This window comes from Dermacentor albipictus, chromosome 9, assembly GCF_038994185.2.
Source record: "Dermacentor albipictus isolate Rhodes 1998 colony chromosome 9, USDA_Dalb.pri_finalv2, whole genome shotgun sequence".
Taxonomy (NCBI): Eukaryota; Metazoa; Arthropoda; class Arachnida; order Ixodida; family Ixodidae; genus Dermacentor; species Dermacentor albipictus.
The window spans coordinates 92,389,003-92,404,249 of NC_091829.1; the positions used below are offsets into that span (position 1 = coordinate 92,389,003).

Consider the following 15,247-nt stretch of genomic DNA (forward strand, 5'->3'; position numbering starts at 1 on the left):
ACCCCGATATGCCGACGAGGACTCAGTGAGAAACTACTCCGACGCTATTTCGGACCCTACAAGGTCATCCGACGTATTAGCGCTCTGGACTATGAGATCGTGCAAGACGGCATTTCGCATTCACAGCGGCGCCGCGCACTTTCTGAAGTAGTGCACGTGGTGCGCCTTAAAGCCTTTTACGGACGCTGACGAACTTCCATATTTTGGTTGCTCTCTTTGCTACGAGTGCTTTTGTTAAATTCGTTTATTTGCAGCATCGGGTCGATGCTTAAGAGGAGGGTAATGACACGTGTACTTATCTTTATCGGGCGACCACGTTTCGCCGCCTAACAAATGTTATCGCACAGCGCAGGACGCGCCTGCATCTAAAAGAAGTTTCTGGAATGTTATCGATGTTTCCGTCCAGTCTTTCACCGCAACTTGTGTAATCTGATTGCATGTATGCGCGACGCGAATAGTGTAGAACTTTGTGGAAGACACGCGGGTCCCAGCGGTTGATCTGGAACATTCGACGACTGATCTATAAAAGCCGACGCGCTTGACCCGCTGATCAGATTTTGACGGTCGCCGACTGTGTTCGCCGTTGTCGCCGTTCTTTAAGTGTAGCCTGTTCTGTCGGTGTGACACGGCGAATCAATGTCTCTTTTAGCGTCTGGTAGGCGTTCTCTGCGGGTGGCGTTAGCAGTAGGTCCTGCACCTCGCTGGCCTTCGCAGGCGGGAGGTTGCCCACCACGCGGTGGCATTTGGTGCTGTCAGCAATGATGCGGCGTGCATCAAACTGCGACTCAACTTGCAAGAACCAAAGTTCCGGGTCGCCAGTCCAAAACGCAGGTAGCTTGACATCAAGTACGGCTACCATGGGGCTGTCGGCGTCGCTTGGCTGATTCATGGCGATCACGTCCGGGTCACCAATTATTGGTATGCGCGAGGAAAGCAGAGACGAGGCGTGGGGCTTGGAGTCTCGGTGCCAACTGATCTTTATTCTTTGTGCGCCGGCCCTCTATCGGCTGCCGACTGGCTACGGACGACTGCGGTCGGCTCTGTTTCGCGCTGGCAGCACCGCGGCGTATCCGCGGCATTTTTGTGTTCACTAGAGGTTCGCCCAATAAACATTTGTTTCTTCTTTCACAGTATTGCTACTCTGTTCTTCACACGTCACACCACGTGACAATATGGCATCTTCACCTTTTGCAAGGGAGAATACAAGTCAGTACTAACAACGGAAAGTGATGCACCTATATCAACGAAGAATTCGCTCCGTACACCTTCAACACACATGAGTAGTACATTTGATGGGTTCTACAGAGGAGTTACATGTGGACCGAAGGAAGTGTCTTTCACACCTGAAGTAGCACTATTTAGTTTTCCAGTCGGTGATCGGAAGTCAAAGTAGCCGGTCCAAGGGGGGAACAGGATCGCCGCTTCGGTGATGGAAAGCAGCGACGCGGGAAACGTAATGAGCAGGCAGTGCTAAAACCCTGAGGAGATGGGCAATCTTATTAATAATTGTAGTAGGAGTGCCGACGTAGGTATACAGGGCCGGAAAACTCATCTCTTTCGGATCCGGCCTAGCCACATTGTTCATCTTGTTGATGGCGTCGGCAAAACCTAGAAATTTGGCCGCTCATGCCGCAGTAGTAGCAAAGTGGTCGAGGTGGGCTAGAGGCGTCGCAATACTGAAGCGGTGGTGGCCTTGTGGTGAGAGAATTCAGTGAACCTAGAATTGCCGGTGCCTGCTGTGGGGGCTCTGGAAAGGTGGCACATAGAGGCAGCCTAAGAGTACGATGGCGTATGGAAGAGATGTTGGCTTAGCACGTGCGGGCACGTCACAACAGCTAATTCTTTCCTGACGCCAGCAGTAGGCGTCGCAAGGACCTCAGCAGGAAATGACGAAATTTGTAGGTGCAGTTCCTCTGGCAGGGTAGTGCGGATGAGTGCACGTAGTTCACCACAGGCGGAAAGTTTTCATTGTTCCAGAGAAGGCAGGGGTCCACCCAGCATTCCTAAGCCCATGTATATATACATTTACAGGAGGTATTCAGAGACCTGGATTGGGAAGAAATGGGGATAAAAGTTAATGGAGAATACCTTAGTAACTTGCGTTTCGCTGATGCTATTACATTGCTTAGTAACTCAGGAGACCAACTGCAATGCATGCTCACTGACCTGGAGAGGCAAAGCAGAAGAGTGGGTCTAAAAATTAATATGCAGGAAACTAAAGTAATGTTTAACAGTGTCGGAAGAGAACAGCAATTTGCAATAGGCAGCGAGGCACCGGAAGTCGTAAGGGAATACATCTACTTAGGGCAGGCAGTGACTGCGGACCCAGATCATCAGACGGAAATAATCATAAGAATAAGAATGGGCTGGGGTGCGTTTGGCAGGCATTCTCAGATCATGAACAGCAGGTTGCCATTATCCCTCTAAAATAAAGTGTATAATAGCTGTGTCTTACCAGTACTCACCTACGGGGCAGAAACCTGGAGGCTTACGAAAAGGGGTCTACTTGAATTAAGGACGACGCAACGAGCTATGGAAAGAAGAATGATAGGTGTAACGTTAAGGGATAAGAAAAGAGCAGACTGGGTGAGGGAACAAACGCGAGTCAATGACATTTTAGTTGAAATCAAGAAAAAGAAATGGGCATGGGCAGGACACGTAATGAGGAGGGAAGATAAGCGATGGTCATTAAGAGTTACGGAATTACAGTTACAGGGAAATGTAGCAGAGGGCGGCAGAAAGTTAGGTGGGCGGATGAGATTAAGAAGTTTGCAGGGACGGCATGGCCACAATTAGTACATGACCGGGGTTGTTGGAGAAATATAGGAGAGGCCTTTGCCCTGCAGTGGGCGTAATCAGGCTGATGATGATGATATACATTTCTTGAACTAGAGATAGCTTCGCGTGACCCGCCATGGTGCTGAGTGGCTATGGTGTTGAGCTGTTGAGCCACGTGGTCGCGGGATCGAATCCCGGCCACGGCGTCCGCATTTTGGTGGGGGCGAAATGCGAAAACACCAATGTACTTAGATTTAGGTGCACGTTAAAAACCCCCAGGTGGTCGAAACTTCTGGAGCCATGTAGTACGGCGTGCCTCATTATCAGAAAGTGGTTTTGGCACGTAAAACCCCATAATTTATTTTAATAACTTCGCGTGACCCCGAAGAATTGTTCGCTGAAGTGGCACGGCGTTATAAGTGAATTTACAAGACCTCAGAGTAGCAGACAGTTCAATCTCACAGCATGGGTCCTCTCCACCCCCAAGAATATGTCGTGTCTCGGTGCTGTGATGTCCCTTCGTGTAATTGCCGTATACTTGGATACCAATAGTACTGCTTCGCCTTTCCGATGAAACTGCCGCCTCTCTCTCCCTCGTTTTTCTGAGAGTCCGAGCATAACCACTGCTGCGCATGACTGCTGTTGATTCTGATTTCGAGTAAATCCGGCTTGGTCTCATTTCGGCTACTGAGTGAATTATACAGGGAGCTTCATGCACCAAGTTTTAAATACCGTGCGGTAGTGTTGCTCCAGCCGCCCCTGATTTTTTGCTACTAAGAATTATTTGCGCAATTGAAATTCATTATCTAACTCGAGAAGTACGCCCTAATTATCAAAGTATCCATGGGGAATTTCTAGGGACCCCCAAGTGTCATCAAGCTTCAGTGTTTTCTGTGACGTACGAATTGCATAAACGTTTTACTGACTGGTAAATAAACCTAACAAATTAGGAAATACCACGTGACTGTTCTGACGCACATCATAAAGCAGCTCCCTCAAGTAAGCTGATCGAAAGCAACTGCATTTACTGTTGGAAAACCGAAGAGACAGCGCATCACCTTGATGGGTATGGAAGGAACACCAACAGCACACTTCGGGTTTAGCAGCTATTTTTGCCTCTCATTTCTACGCCACACTTACTGTCTGTCTTTCAAGGCTGACTGGTCACATTGATAACGATATCTCCTTGATAACGCGGCCGAAGCGCCGCACTGACCACGCACGAAACGCGAGAAGCAATGGAATAAGCATGCAATGTTTCAAAACCGTTGCTCGGCTCACGCCGCATAGAAGAGTGTGCGCGCAACTATATTTCGCGACGAAAACGTGCTTCGCACCAAAGCCAAAATGAAATGACGGTTTCATTTTACATGAAAGTGTACGTGTGCTTCAAAAGAAGTTCGTGGCAAGAAATAAAAGCGGTACAAACAGACCGAGAAGCGACCAATGTATAGAGCAAAGGCAGAACTGATGCGTTCGAGAAAATAAATATATCACTTTTAAATCACAAGAGTTGGCAATCTGAATGTCTGAGAAAAAGAAGATACAAACAAGGAACATCAGATTTCAGTAAGGCCTTTTTGTGTAGGAATTCGTAAGCCCCGTTGAACAGCAGCTACTGCCTAGTGGATGTGTCCGAACAGGCCTACTTCCGCAGCTGCGGAGTACTGAGTCCTTTTTATCACATCTTCAGTTGCTTCCTTGATGGCCGACAATGGAATTCTTCGGCAGGCATAGGTTATCCTTCCTTGAGCTTATCCGACGTCCTTCTTGATTATGTAAGCACGAAAGAAAGAAATCCAGTGGAGATAGGTTAGATGACTTAGCCGGCCGATTTACAAGCCCATGCCTTCCAATGTATTGCGCCTCAAAAGTCGCATCCAGCCTGTTTTTTGCTCGGCTGCTGCTGAGTGCGGGTGCACCATCTTGCTGATGCCACAGAAGGGGAAGATGTGACAGCTCGACTTTGCTGAGAAACTCCTCATCCACTCCCTCAAGGATTTCATCCACTAGCGTTGTCCAGTTTTCAGTATGTGGTCGAAGATGATGGGACCGATTATAGCGCCGGCGTAAACTCCGCAGCACACATTGTATGATCACTGGTACTGGTGCCAATTTCGTTTTTCCCACTGTGGATTGGATTACTTCAATAGTGTGCGTTATGCAAATTTACCTGGGCGTTTCTCAGAAAATTGGCTTTGTCTGTGCACATGCTGTTGCGCAAAACGTCTGGTGACGCATTGGCTTTTGTGAGGACCCAATTCGAGAAGTCTAGGTGAATCATAACCAGTACAAAGTATTGGTTCTGGTTATGGTGGTATTGGTGAAAGGATATCGTTTATAATCCTCCACACTGATGACTTATTAATACCTGGGCGGTAACGTCCAGCATGCTAGCATGAGGGTTTGAGGCCATAATTGGTAGAACAACCATGCGTAGGCTAAGACTCAAAGATGGAGTCTTCCGCAGCTGTTTCTTGAAGCTGCGGGTTTGTCTCGGGTTTTCATAATTTCTGATGTTGGTTGATGCGCTTTGTCTACCGCCACACTTCCACAACTGATAAATATTTGTGGTCTTCCTCTTGTTGGCATTTGTACCTCCCAAGGCAAGGCTCATGTATTCCTTCTACGTATTAGGGAAAGACTAGGGCGTAGGAAAACGCACATGTAGTCATTTGGCACTGACGTTGTCGATTCACTTTTGTGGTATTAGGTTTTGTGGCAAAAAGATATCTGTGCACTTTATCTCCGCTAAGACAACAGCTATCACCGCTTCTTTCCAACTAACACCAAATGGGACGTGTCACTTAGCCGAGGAGCGGCAGATAAAGCACCAGCTCGATCACGATGTTGTTCTAGATTTTCTCTATTTAATCCTGGCTAACTGAACGGGAGCATGTTTGAGGGCGCTGCTTTATGATGCGGGTGGGAGCGTAGTCACGTGGTATTCTTCACCTTTCGGAGGGTTTATTTGTCAGTCGTGAAAAATTAGTACTTTGCTGAAAATACCGCAGCTAGATGTCCCTTGGCTGTGCCTACAAATGCCTTATTGACACTGATAATTACAACTGTACGTCTCGAGTTAAGAAAGCTAAATTATAAGGTTTTACCTGCCAAAACCACTATCTGAAAATGGGGCACGCTGTAGTGAGGGACTCCGGAAATTCGGACAACCTGGGGTTCTTAACCCTGCACCTAAATCGAAGTACAGGGGTGTTTTCGCATTTCTATGGGGTCTCGAGTTACGTAATCACTTGCAATGAGCTAATGAAATCTCAGTAACGAAAACTTACTGGCACCTACTCCATTGTACTGGAAACAATATGCACTAGATTTTCGTCGAATAACGCTTTGCTCTTTTTTCAAAATTTTGCTGAATCATAGTTCAGTGGGAGATCCTGTATATATTTATGACTTCCGCATGGAAATGGAGGTGTTTCCATTCTAATAAATGGTAAAAATCATTTGAAGTGTATTTTTTTCATGAGCCGCTAACATTGCATTTCAGACGCCATTGATAAGAACATGCCGATCAGGTCCCAGAAGTCTATAAGTAATCTGAGGGCCAAAATGCACGCAAAGCAATTAGAAGCGAGGTGAATGTGCACCAACACATTCGTTCTCTAGTCATTGGCTATCCATGCCTTTAAAAGTAATTGTTAATCGCTGCCTCCCCCTCTTTGGAAAATATCATAAAATTGGTCCAGTGCATACATTAAAATATATTGTGTTTGTGCATAGTGTTTACAGTGTCAATATAACACAATGTTTAAGTGAGCAAATACGGGGTAAGGGAGCAACCGCTGGTGGTTTTAATACGCTTATGCTCCTATTGTCTGGATTTGCAGAAATAAAGTGAAAGTAGAAATTAAACGTCACGCATTTCTGCGCGAACAATGATGCGCTTTCAGTTTTAGTCTAAGTTTATTCTTCATTAAATAACAATGAGTACGTAATAAATCGTATGCAGACGAGGGTCCCGAAGTCAATGACCGCAACGGTACCCTAGTTTCTAAAAATAAAATAAAACGCATGCAAAACGTTGGTTAAACACCGAAACTAGAGAGCACAAGGAAAACAAATGAATACGCGTAATACAACACATTGATAAGAGCAAACAAAACGTACGTATCTGAAAAAGCATAATTAAACACAAGAACATGTTACAGGGCCTGACAATATTGGTAAAAATTTTAAAAATTCATTCACGGTAATATATGTTTTAGTACATTAAAAGATGACGTTAGTTTAAGTGAATGTGGCAGGTCATTCCATATTTTTAATGCTGAGAACGAGGATGTACTTTTTCCATAGCTGGTGTTGCGTTTAGTTAGTAAATAGTTTAAAATATGCTCAAAACTAGTGTGGTTGGTATTAATAACTTCTGGTACACTAATTCGTAAGGAAGCTGTTTCTTAAGCATTTGGAAAAAGAAATTTATACTTGAATGTTACTTGAGCAAGCCAGTACCGGTGGTATGAAGTGAGCCTGGAGCAGCGGGAGAGCAGATGAGTAAAAGGAACTGTCGGTGATTAGGCAAATCGCCTAGTTCTGTATGTGTTGAATAGGTAAGAATTACCAATCACATGTGTTTTCCCAGGAAGCAAAAGCATAGGTGATATGACTATGAATGAACGCATTGTAGAAAGATTATAATGTGTGTTTTGCGAAAAATGCAATTGATTTATTGAGAATTCTTACGCCGAAAGTTGTTTTTTTTGTTTGGCTAAGGCAATGTGATTAGTAAACTTGAAGCTAAGACCTAATAATATGCCAACGAAAGACACACCGTCCGCTTTAGGAATAAGGTTTCTGTCTAGAGTTACCAGGAGGATGCACGGCACCATCCTCTTCTTTGTTTTAAATATCATGAACTGTATTTTGTGTGTGTATAAAATCAAATGATTTAACTGACACCGTTCTACAACTTTCACTAGTTCAATGTTCAATTTAAAGAGTAAGGTTGTTAGACTTATATGGCATGGAAATAGGGCTAACATCAGCATATAGTGTTTATTGGATTAAAAAGAATGAGAATATCAGGTGAGTCATTAATGTAAATGCAAAACAAAAAGGTCCCTGTATTGAGCACTGTGATACCACTTCATTAATAACTCTGATTAAGCGCCCCCTACACAGACAGTTTGCTCACGGTCACGCAGGTAATTTTTTACAAACGTTAAAGCATGTCCTGTTATACCTAAACATTCTAGTTTGGTAAATGAAATGGTATGATTAAGAGTTTGAAATGCTTCCGTAAATCTAAAAATACTGGGTTAACAAATTCACCGCTGTCAATAGAATACCTTATGGTAGTGTCCATTGAGCAGAGACTTGTCCCACTTGGCATACTGATTGATTTTCCAAGAGCGTTTGACCGCATCTATCACAAAATAATGTCAGCAAGGCTCGAGCATTCTTGTTTTCGAGGAAAGCTCCTTCAAATAAATGAGCCTTACATAAGTTCAAGAGTACAACACATAAAAAGTGGTGTAGATACAATTGTTTAATGTAACGAAGAAGAGTAGCCTGCCTGCGCCCCAGCACCATCGCTACCGGCATGAGCTCGTGGTTGCTGTCTTTCGCAGAACGCTTGCGACGGCTACCCGTTCGCGCCCGTTGCTAATAAACCTCTTAGCAAATGGTGGACGTGCTGGGTTTCGACCACCCTAGAACTTCGGAGTCGCATTCTACCCCCCATCATGCCCGACGACGCACGAACTCCTCCAGCTCCTCCAACGGCGCCGGCCACCTTGGCTTATGCCGGTGCCTTGCGTCAGCGAGATCACCCTATCTTCTCCGGCACAGATGACAAAGACGTTCAAGATTGGATCTCGTCTTATGAGCGAGCGAGTGCCCGTAACCAGTGGGACGACGTTACCAAGTTATCTACGTTATCTTACGGATGTTGCGAAACTATGGTTTCTAAACCATGAAGCCGACCTCACGTCTTCGTTGGTCTTCAAGACGAACTTTACCCAAGTTTTCTGTCAACCTGCAGTAAGAAAGCTTCGTGCCGAACAACGTTTGCGCACACGATCCCAAGAGGCCGGAGAAAACTTCACGAGCTACATTGAGGACATTGTCGACCTGTGCAAACGGGTGAATGCGTCGATGTCATTTCAAATGTTAATAACGAAGAGTCCTCACACTGTCGCTGAAGTGACAGAATTGGGCCAGAGTTACGACGAGTTGCGCAGGCAACGGTTTCGCACCCGACGTCCCACCCTGCCCGCCGACTCTCTATCAAGCCTTGGAGTCGACGACAACCATGCTACTCGCTTCGTAAAAATTCAGGAATTCGTTCGCGCAGAGGTCGCCCGCCAGCTATCTTTGATATCTTCTGTCCAGGAACCACCACCAGCTTTGCATCCTACGATCCGTGACTTCATTCAAGAACAAGTGCCTCAAGCCGTTCCTCCAGCTGTTGAGCAGACACCAGTCGTGGCTCCTCTCACTTACGCTGAAGCAGTTTCCCGATCTCGTCCACAAATGCCCCTGCCGCACTCTATGCATCGACCACCGACATTTTTGCCGCCATCTATGCCGCTTCACGCCCGACGGAGTTTTCCTCATATGCCGCTGCCCAACCGACAGAATTTACGAATCCTCAACCGCGACTTGGTCGTTACCCCCACCAGTGGCGCACCTTCGATGACCGCCCAATCTGTTTTGCTTGCGGTGGTGCTGGTCACGTGGCGCGCCATTGTCGTCGTGGCATGCTTCCTCTTCAGAACATCCGGCGAGCGTCACTTTTCCCCGCTCCGTTTTCCCCTTCGCCTTCCAGCCTTTCTACCTCTTACTTTTCCCTTGACCACCAAACCACCTCTACTCGCCACTCACCATCTCCCCGTCGTCGCTCGCTTTCTCCGATGCGGTGCCGTCCCGTGTCCACCGAGCAGGAAAACTGATCGCCGCAGTTTCCGAGGCACGAACTGCGTCCACGTCGCAATGCCCAAGTCCTCGTCCCTCTCCAGCCAACGTAATTGAAGTCTCTGTCGAAGGAATCGCCGTCCTGGCACTTGTAGATACAGGAGCCGCCGTATTCGTAATTTCCGCCGAACTCTGCTGCACACTACAAAGGTTTTGACGCCTCTCTCCGACTTCTCTCTTCGAACCGCGAACGCTCAAAATATAACGCCTCTCGCTGCCTGTACAGCTCACGTCTTCATTCAAGGTCTATTGTATACAATCGAATTCGTCATGCTGCCCACGTGTTCCCATGACATCATATTAGGCTGGGACTTCCTTGCAAATAATAACGCCGTTATTGACTGTTGTCACGCCGAACTCGAACTTTCTGCTTTTCCCGACGTCGAGACTATCGAAAACGACCCTTCCACTGTTAAACTGTTTGTTTCCGAAGACAATTCCGTCCCTCCACGCTCTTCCCTACTTGTGCCTGTGTCGTGCGCCGCTATTTCTGATGCCACTGTTCTCTTTACGCCCTCTGAGCTGTTCATTCGCCGCCGATGTTCTCCGCTGCCCTTTGCTCTCCTACCTCTTCGCGATGGCGTCACGAAAATAGTTGTCGACAATCCCACGGCCTGCCCTTTAGCTTTATTTCATAGTGAATGCCTAGGCCTTCTTCGACCGGTCGACACCTTTTGCATCTTTGACGCTCCTGCCGCTTCTACGTCTGTGGGCCTTGGCACGCTTACTTGTGACTCTGCGGTTTATCAGTCACTCCTCGACGCTTTCCACTGCTCCATCAACGATGGCACGTCATCTTCAGAACGAAGCCAGCCTATTGCTCTCCTGCAGAGGTTCAGCGCTTCTTTCGACAGCCATGCTTCCGGTGTGGGCCGCACATCGACCATTTTTCACCAGATAGATACCGGCAGTCAAGCACCTTTACCGCAGCGCCCTTACCGAGTATCCGCCTCTGAGCGCCGTGTCATTGACCACCAGGTTGATCACATGCTCAAGCGTGGCATTGTGCAGCCTTCCAACAGTCGCTGGGCATCACCGGTCGTCCTCGTTAAGAAAAAGGATGGCTCTATTCGATTATGCGTCGTCTGCCGACGTCTGAACAAGATAACGCGCTAGGACGTTTACCCGTTACCGCGCATAGACGACGCCCTCGACTGTTTGCAGGAAGCTGAGTTCTTTCCTTCGCTGGATTTACGTTCCGGATACTGGCAAGTCCCCTTGGCACCATCTGATCGACCTAGAACAGCATTTCTAACACCTGACGGATTGTACGAATTCATCGTAATGCCTTTCTGCCTGTGTAGCACTCCAGCCACTTTTGAGAGAATGGTGGATAATATTTTACGCGGCCGCAAATGCAACACATGTTTATGCTACCTGGGTGACGTAGTTGTCTTTTCCGCTGATTTCCGAACCCATCTCAGCCGTCTCGAGCAAGTTTTGAAATGCCTTACTGACGCGGGACTTCAACTTAACTTAAAAAAAATGTCGTTTCGGCGCCCGAAAGCTCACTATTCTTGGCCATGTTGTATCGCGAGACGTCGTCCTTCCGGATCCAGCCAAGCTCCGCGCTGTCACCGACTTTCCGCAGCCAAAGTTAAAGGAGCTTCAAAGTTTCCTTGGTTTATGGTGATACTTCCAACGTTTCATTAGAAATTTCGCTTTCATAAGTGCACCCCTGACAGCCCTTCTATGTGGCGACAAAGAACTTTCCTCTTGGTCGCCCGCCTGTGATGACGCCTTCACGAAATTACGCTGCCTGCTAACCTCGCCACCTATCCTCCGCCACTTCGATCCTGCAGGGCCCACAGAGGTCCACACCGATGCCAGCGGTGTCGGACTTGGCGCCGTACTCGCGCACCGAAAAGCGGGGTTTGATGAATATGCAGTTGCCTACGCTAGCCGAACTCTGACAAAGGCCGAGGCTAATTACTCTGTTACAGAGAAATAGTGTTTATCCATTATTTGGGCCCTTGGAAAATTCCGTCCTTATTTGTATGGTCACCCTTTCGATGTCGTCACTGACCATCACGCCGTTTGTTGGCTGTCTACCCTTAAGGACCCATCTGGCCGACTTGCTCGCTGGGCCCTTGAGCTACAGGAGTACGACATCCGCGTTCTCTACCGCTCCGGCCGCAAACACATGGACGCTGACGCCCTTTCTCGCTCACCGGTCTCCGCTGACTGCGCTTGCCTATCCGCCCTTGAGCCCACAGTTCCATCTCATGCGCTGCGCAACATGCCGTAGGAGCAGCGCAAGGATCCCTGGATCAGTGCTCTCATCAGCATCCTTTCTGATCCATCCACCTCTTCACCATCTCGCGCTCTTCGCCGCCAGACTATCCACTTCTGCATTCGCGACGGCATTCTTTATCGTCGTAATTACCTCCCTGACGGTCGCAAGTGGCTTCTCGTGATACCCCGCCATCTCCGTGACCTTACCTGCGACGCTTTCCACGCAGACCTCAGTGCGCACATGCTGGACTCTTCAAGACCTATGCTCGACTACGCATCCGATTTTATTGGCGCGGCATGTATAAATACGTCAGAAAGTTCATTCGCTCCTGTACTCCGTGCCAACGCCGAAAATTACCTCCCGGACAAGTCTACCCGTCACAACCCCTTCCCTGCCCTAGTCGGCCCTTTGATCGTGTTGGTATAGACATATACGGACCGCTACCCTCCACTCCAGCAGGCAACCGCTGGATTACTGTTGCAGTGGATCGCTTGACCCGCTGTGCTGAAACAGCTGCCCTGCCGACTGCCACCACTCGCGATGTTGCATTGAACGACATATCGTTCTTCGCCACGGTGCCCCTCGCGAACTTCTGAGCGATAGATGTCACGCCTTTCTTTCCGATGCTTTGAAGGCACTACTCGACGCATGCCGAATCGTTCACCGCACCAGTACAGCGTACCATCCGCAAACTAACGGCATGACCGAGCGCTTCAGCCGTACTCTAGGCGATATGCTCTCCATGTACGTCGCCTCTGATCATTCAAACTGGGACCAAGTTCTCCCTTTCGTGACGTACGCGTACAATACTGCGGCCCAAGCAACTACTGGTTTTTCCCCTTACTTTCTCCTATACGGACGAGAACCTTCTACTACTCTCGATACCATTCTGTCATATACCCCTGAGGCGTCCGAAAGTACTCCGCTATCTGAAGCTGCTCGTCATGCCGAGGAATGCCGCCAGCTTGCCCGCTCTTTTTCCACCGAGGACCAGTGACAGCAGCAATCCCGTCAACCTGCCGGCTGTTCTGCACCAACTTTTTTGCCTGGCTCTCTCGTATGGCTTCGGGTACCCGCTACTACACCCGGCCTCTCCTCAAAACTTGTCCCAAAGTACCTAGGACCCTACCGCGTTCTCGAGCAAACGTCCTCCGGCAATTACATCGTACAGCCCCTCACGCCATCGACGGACCTATGCCATCGCGGCCGCGAACCTATCCTGTCTCTCGCATTAAGCCATACTACGACCCAATAGTAGTCTCTTCGCCTTAAGCCACCACGATGGCGCCTTTTTCTACGGAGGGCGATTGTAACGAAGAAGAGTAGCCTGCCTGCGCCACAGCACCATCGCTAGCGGCATGAGCTCGTGGTTGCTGTCTTTCGCCGAACGCTTGCGACGGCTTCCCGTTCGCGCCCGTTGCTAATAAACCTCTTAGCATTAAAAATAATCACAGAAGATACAAAAACCGTGCTTCCCAGGCCTCGCAATAATTTGCCTTACATGATGCATCTTTAAGGATGGGTACGTCACTCATCCAAACAATTTTATCAGTCGAGAAGTCGAGGAATCATCTTCAATGAAAAATATTACGGAATGATCACGTCTGAATTGGGGTGGATAATGAAAAATGGCTATTTTGTGTCCACTGAAATACTCATGCCGAAGCGTATTAAAGGGCCCCTCACCACGCAGCAGACATTGGCTATACGCTGGAAGTGTCTATAGGCTCTAGGGAGCGTTCTGCCGCAATTTTTTTCTTTCACATTGGCTCAATAGTAGCTGAGGGAGAATATTTCAGCGCAGCAAACACAGTATTTTATTAGGCGAGCTTCACCGCAAACATTGACGCTCGATCCACTGGCCCGTCTAGCGTCTGCAAGCGAAATTCCTTCCCTGCGTTTTCAGATGGCGGAGTTGGAGGTTCGCGTTATGCATACGTCACGGGCGTCACCTTCATTCCTTTTTTCTCCTTAGTTTTTGCGGCGCGACGCATTTCCACTCTCAAAATGCGTCGGCGAATGCAGGCGCAGCGTGCGAGTGGTTGCGATTGTCTCGTTTCACGCCACGCACGATTTTGCGCGCTGTGCACAAGGACACCTGACTAGCGGTATAAGGCAGCGCTACGAGATATCGGAGGCAGGCACAAGCGTATAAAAGGTCATGATGGCACGCTCGAACACGGTAGAAAATGACACAGTGTCTGTGTCTGGGCGCGTTACTGCATGACGTGTAAACAGAGGAAACGGAAGTACATGTCTCTAGCTGCGGGGAGAAGCAAAGCCAAAAGACGCAGTCATTCGGTTTGTGTCTTTTATTATTTGTGTAAGCTTTAGCTTGTGTTTTCAAGCAGTGTATTACACAAATAACATATCTTGCCTTGAATAATTCTCGAAGTCACGTGTGACAATGAGTGACGTCACTTCACAAACCCATGTAATTGGGCGCACTAGCACGTGTACGTCACTCGCCGTCGTGGAGCGCGGCGGCCACGAGGGGAAGGGCAAAGAACGTTAGCTTTGAAATTTCAGATCTCTTCGTGGTGCATAGCGTTGTAATACTTTGCAAACACGATCGTTTTCCCGCATCGTATGCTCTGCGCTTGTCAGCCCAAACGGGCAGACCTAGTGAGGGGCCCTTTAAGCAAATGTTGTATAATACACTGTTTCCTTCTGTTGGTAATCATTCCTTCTTTAGTTTTTCGTTCCACATACTTTCACATATCCAGTGTTGGAATCTCTTTCAGCAATAGCTGTTGGAAATATTGTGAAGGTTGCGCGGCTAGAACACCTTGATCCGGTCTTTAAGCTGTTTGGTATTACACCCTTCCCCAGTTTTACGATACTTTGCTCCTCAGACAGTATGAAGCAAGTGTTATGAAAAATACCTGTTTCATGTTACAGCCGCCCTCATTCAAACGCAAACAGCCTGAGCACTCAACACCAAGAAGCTTGAGATGGTTTGTACCTGAGACCTGTTCAAATTATGGTTCTCAAATGTTGCGCAATACTCTTCCGCATTTATTATACATGGAATCTTAATCAAAGTGTCTATAGCTAAACAATGTCAACTTTGTTATCTTGCGTTTGTTTTGTCCACGTTCTTTCTTGTGCCTGAATGTGATTTCACGCTGTTTTTGTTTGCATGTTCTCGTGCGACAATGCCAAGCCTCTGTAGTGTGCATCGGCCTCGCGGGGCCTTCTCAGGGGCTTTTTGCCAGTGCTTCCAACATTCCTATGAATTTAAATAACCATATTGTATTATGTTAAAGCGAGAGCACCTTTTTCTCCCTTTCTCGCTCA

The 15,247-nt window shown here is 47.8% G+C and overlaps 1 protein-coding gene across 2 annotated transcripts in view; it reads left to right on the plus strand.

Annotated features, from left to right (window-relative positions):
- The window catches only part of LOC135914613 (phospholipid scramblase 3-like), a 123,174-nt gene that overhangs the window by 23,226 nt on the left and 84,701 nt on the right, over positions 1–15,247 (plus strand). The gene's annotated exons all lie outside the window — the stretch shown is intronic.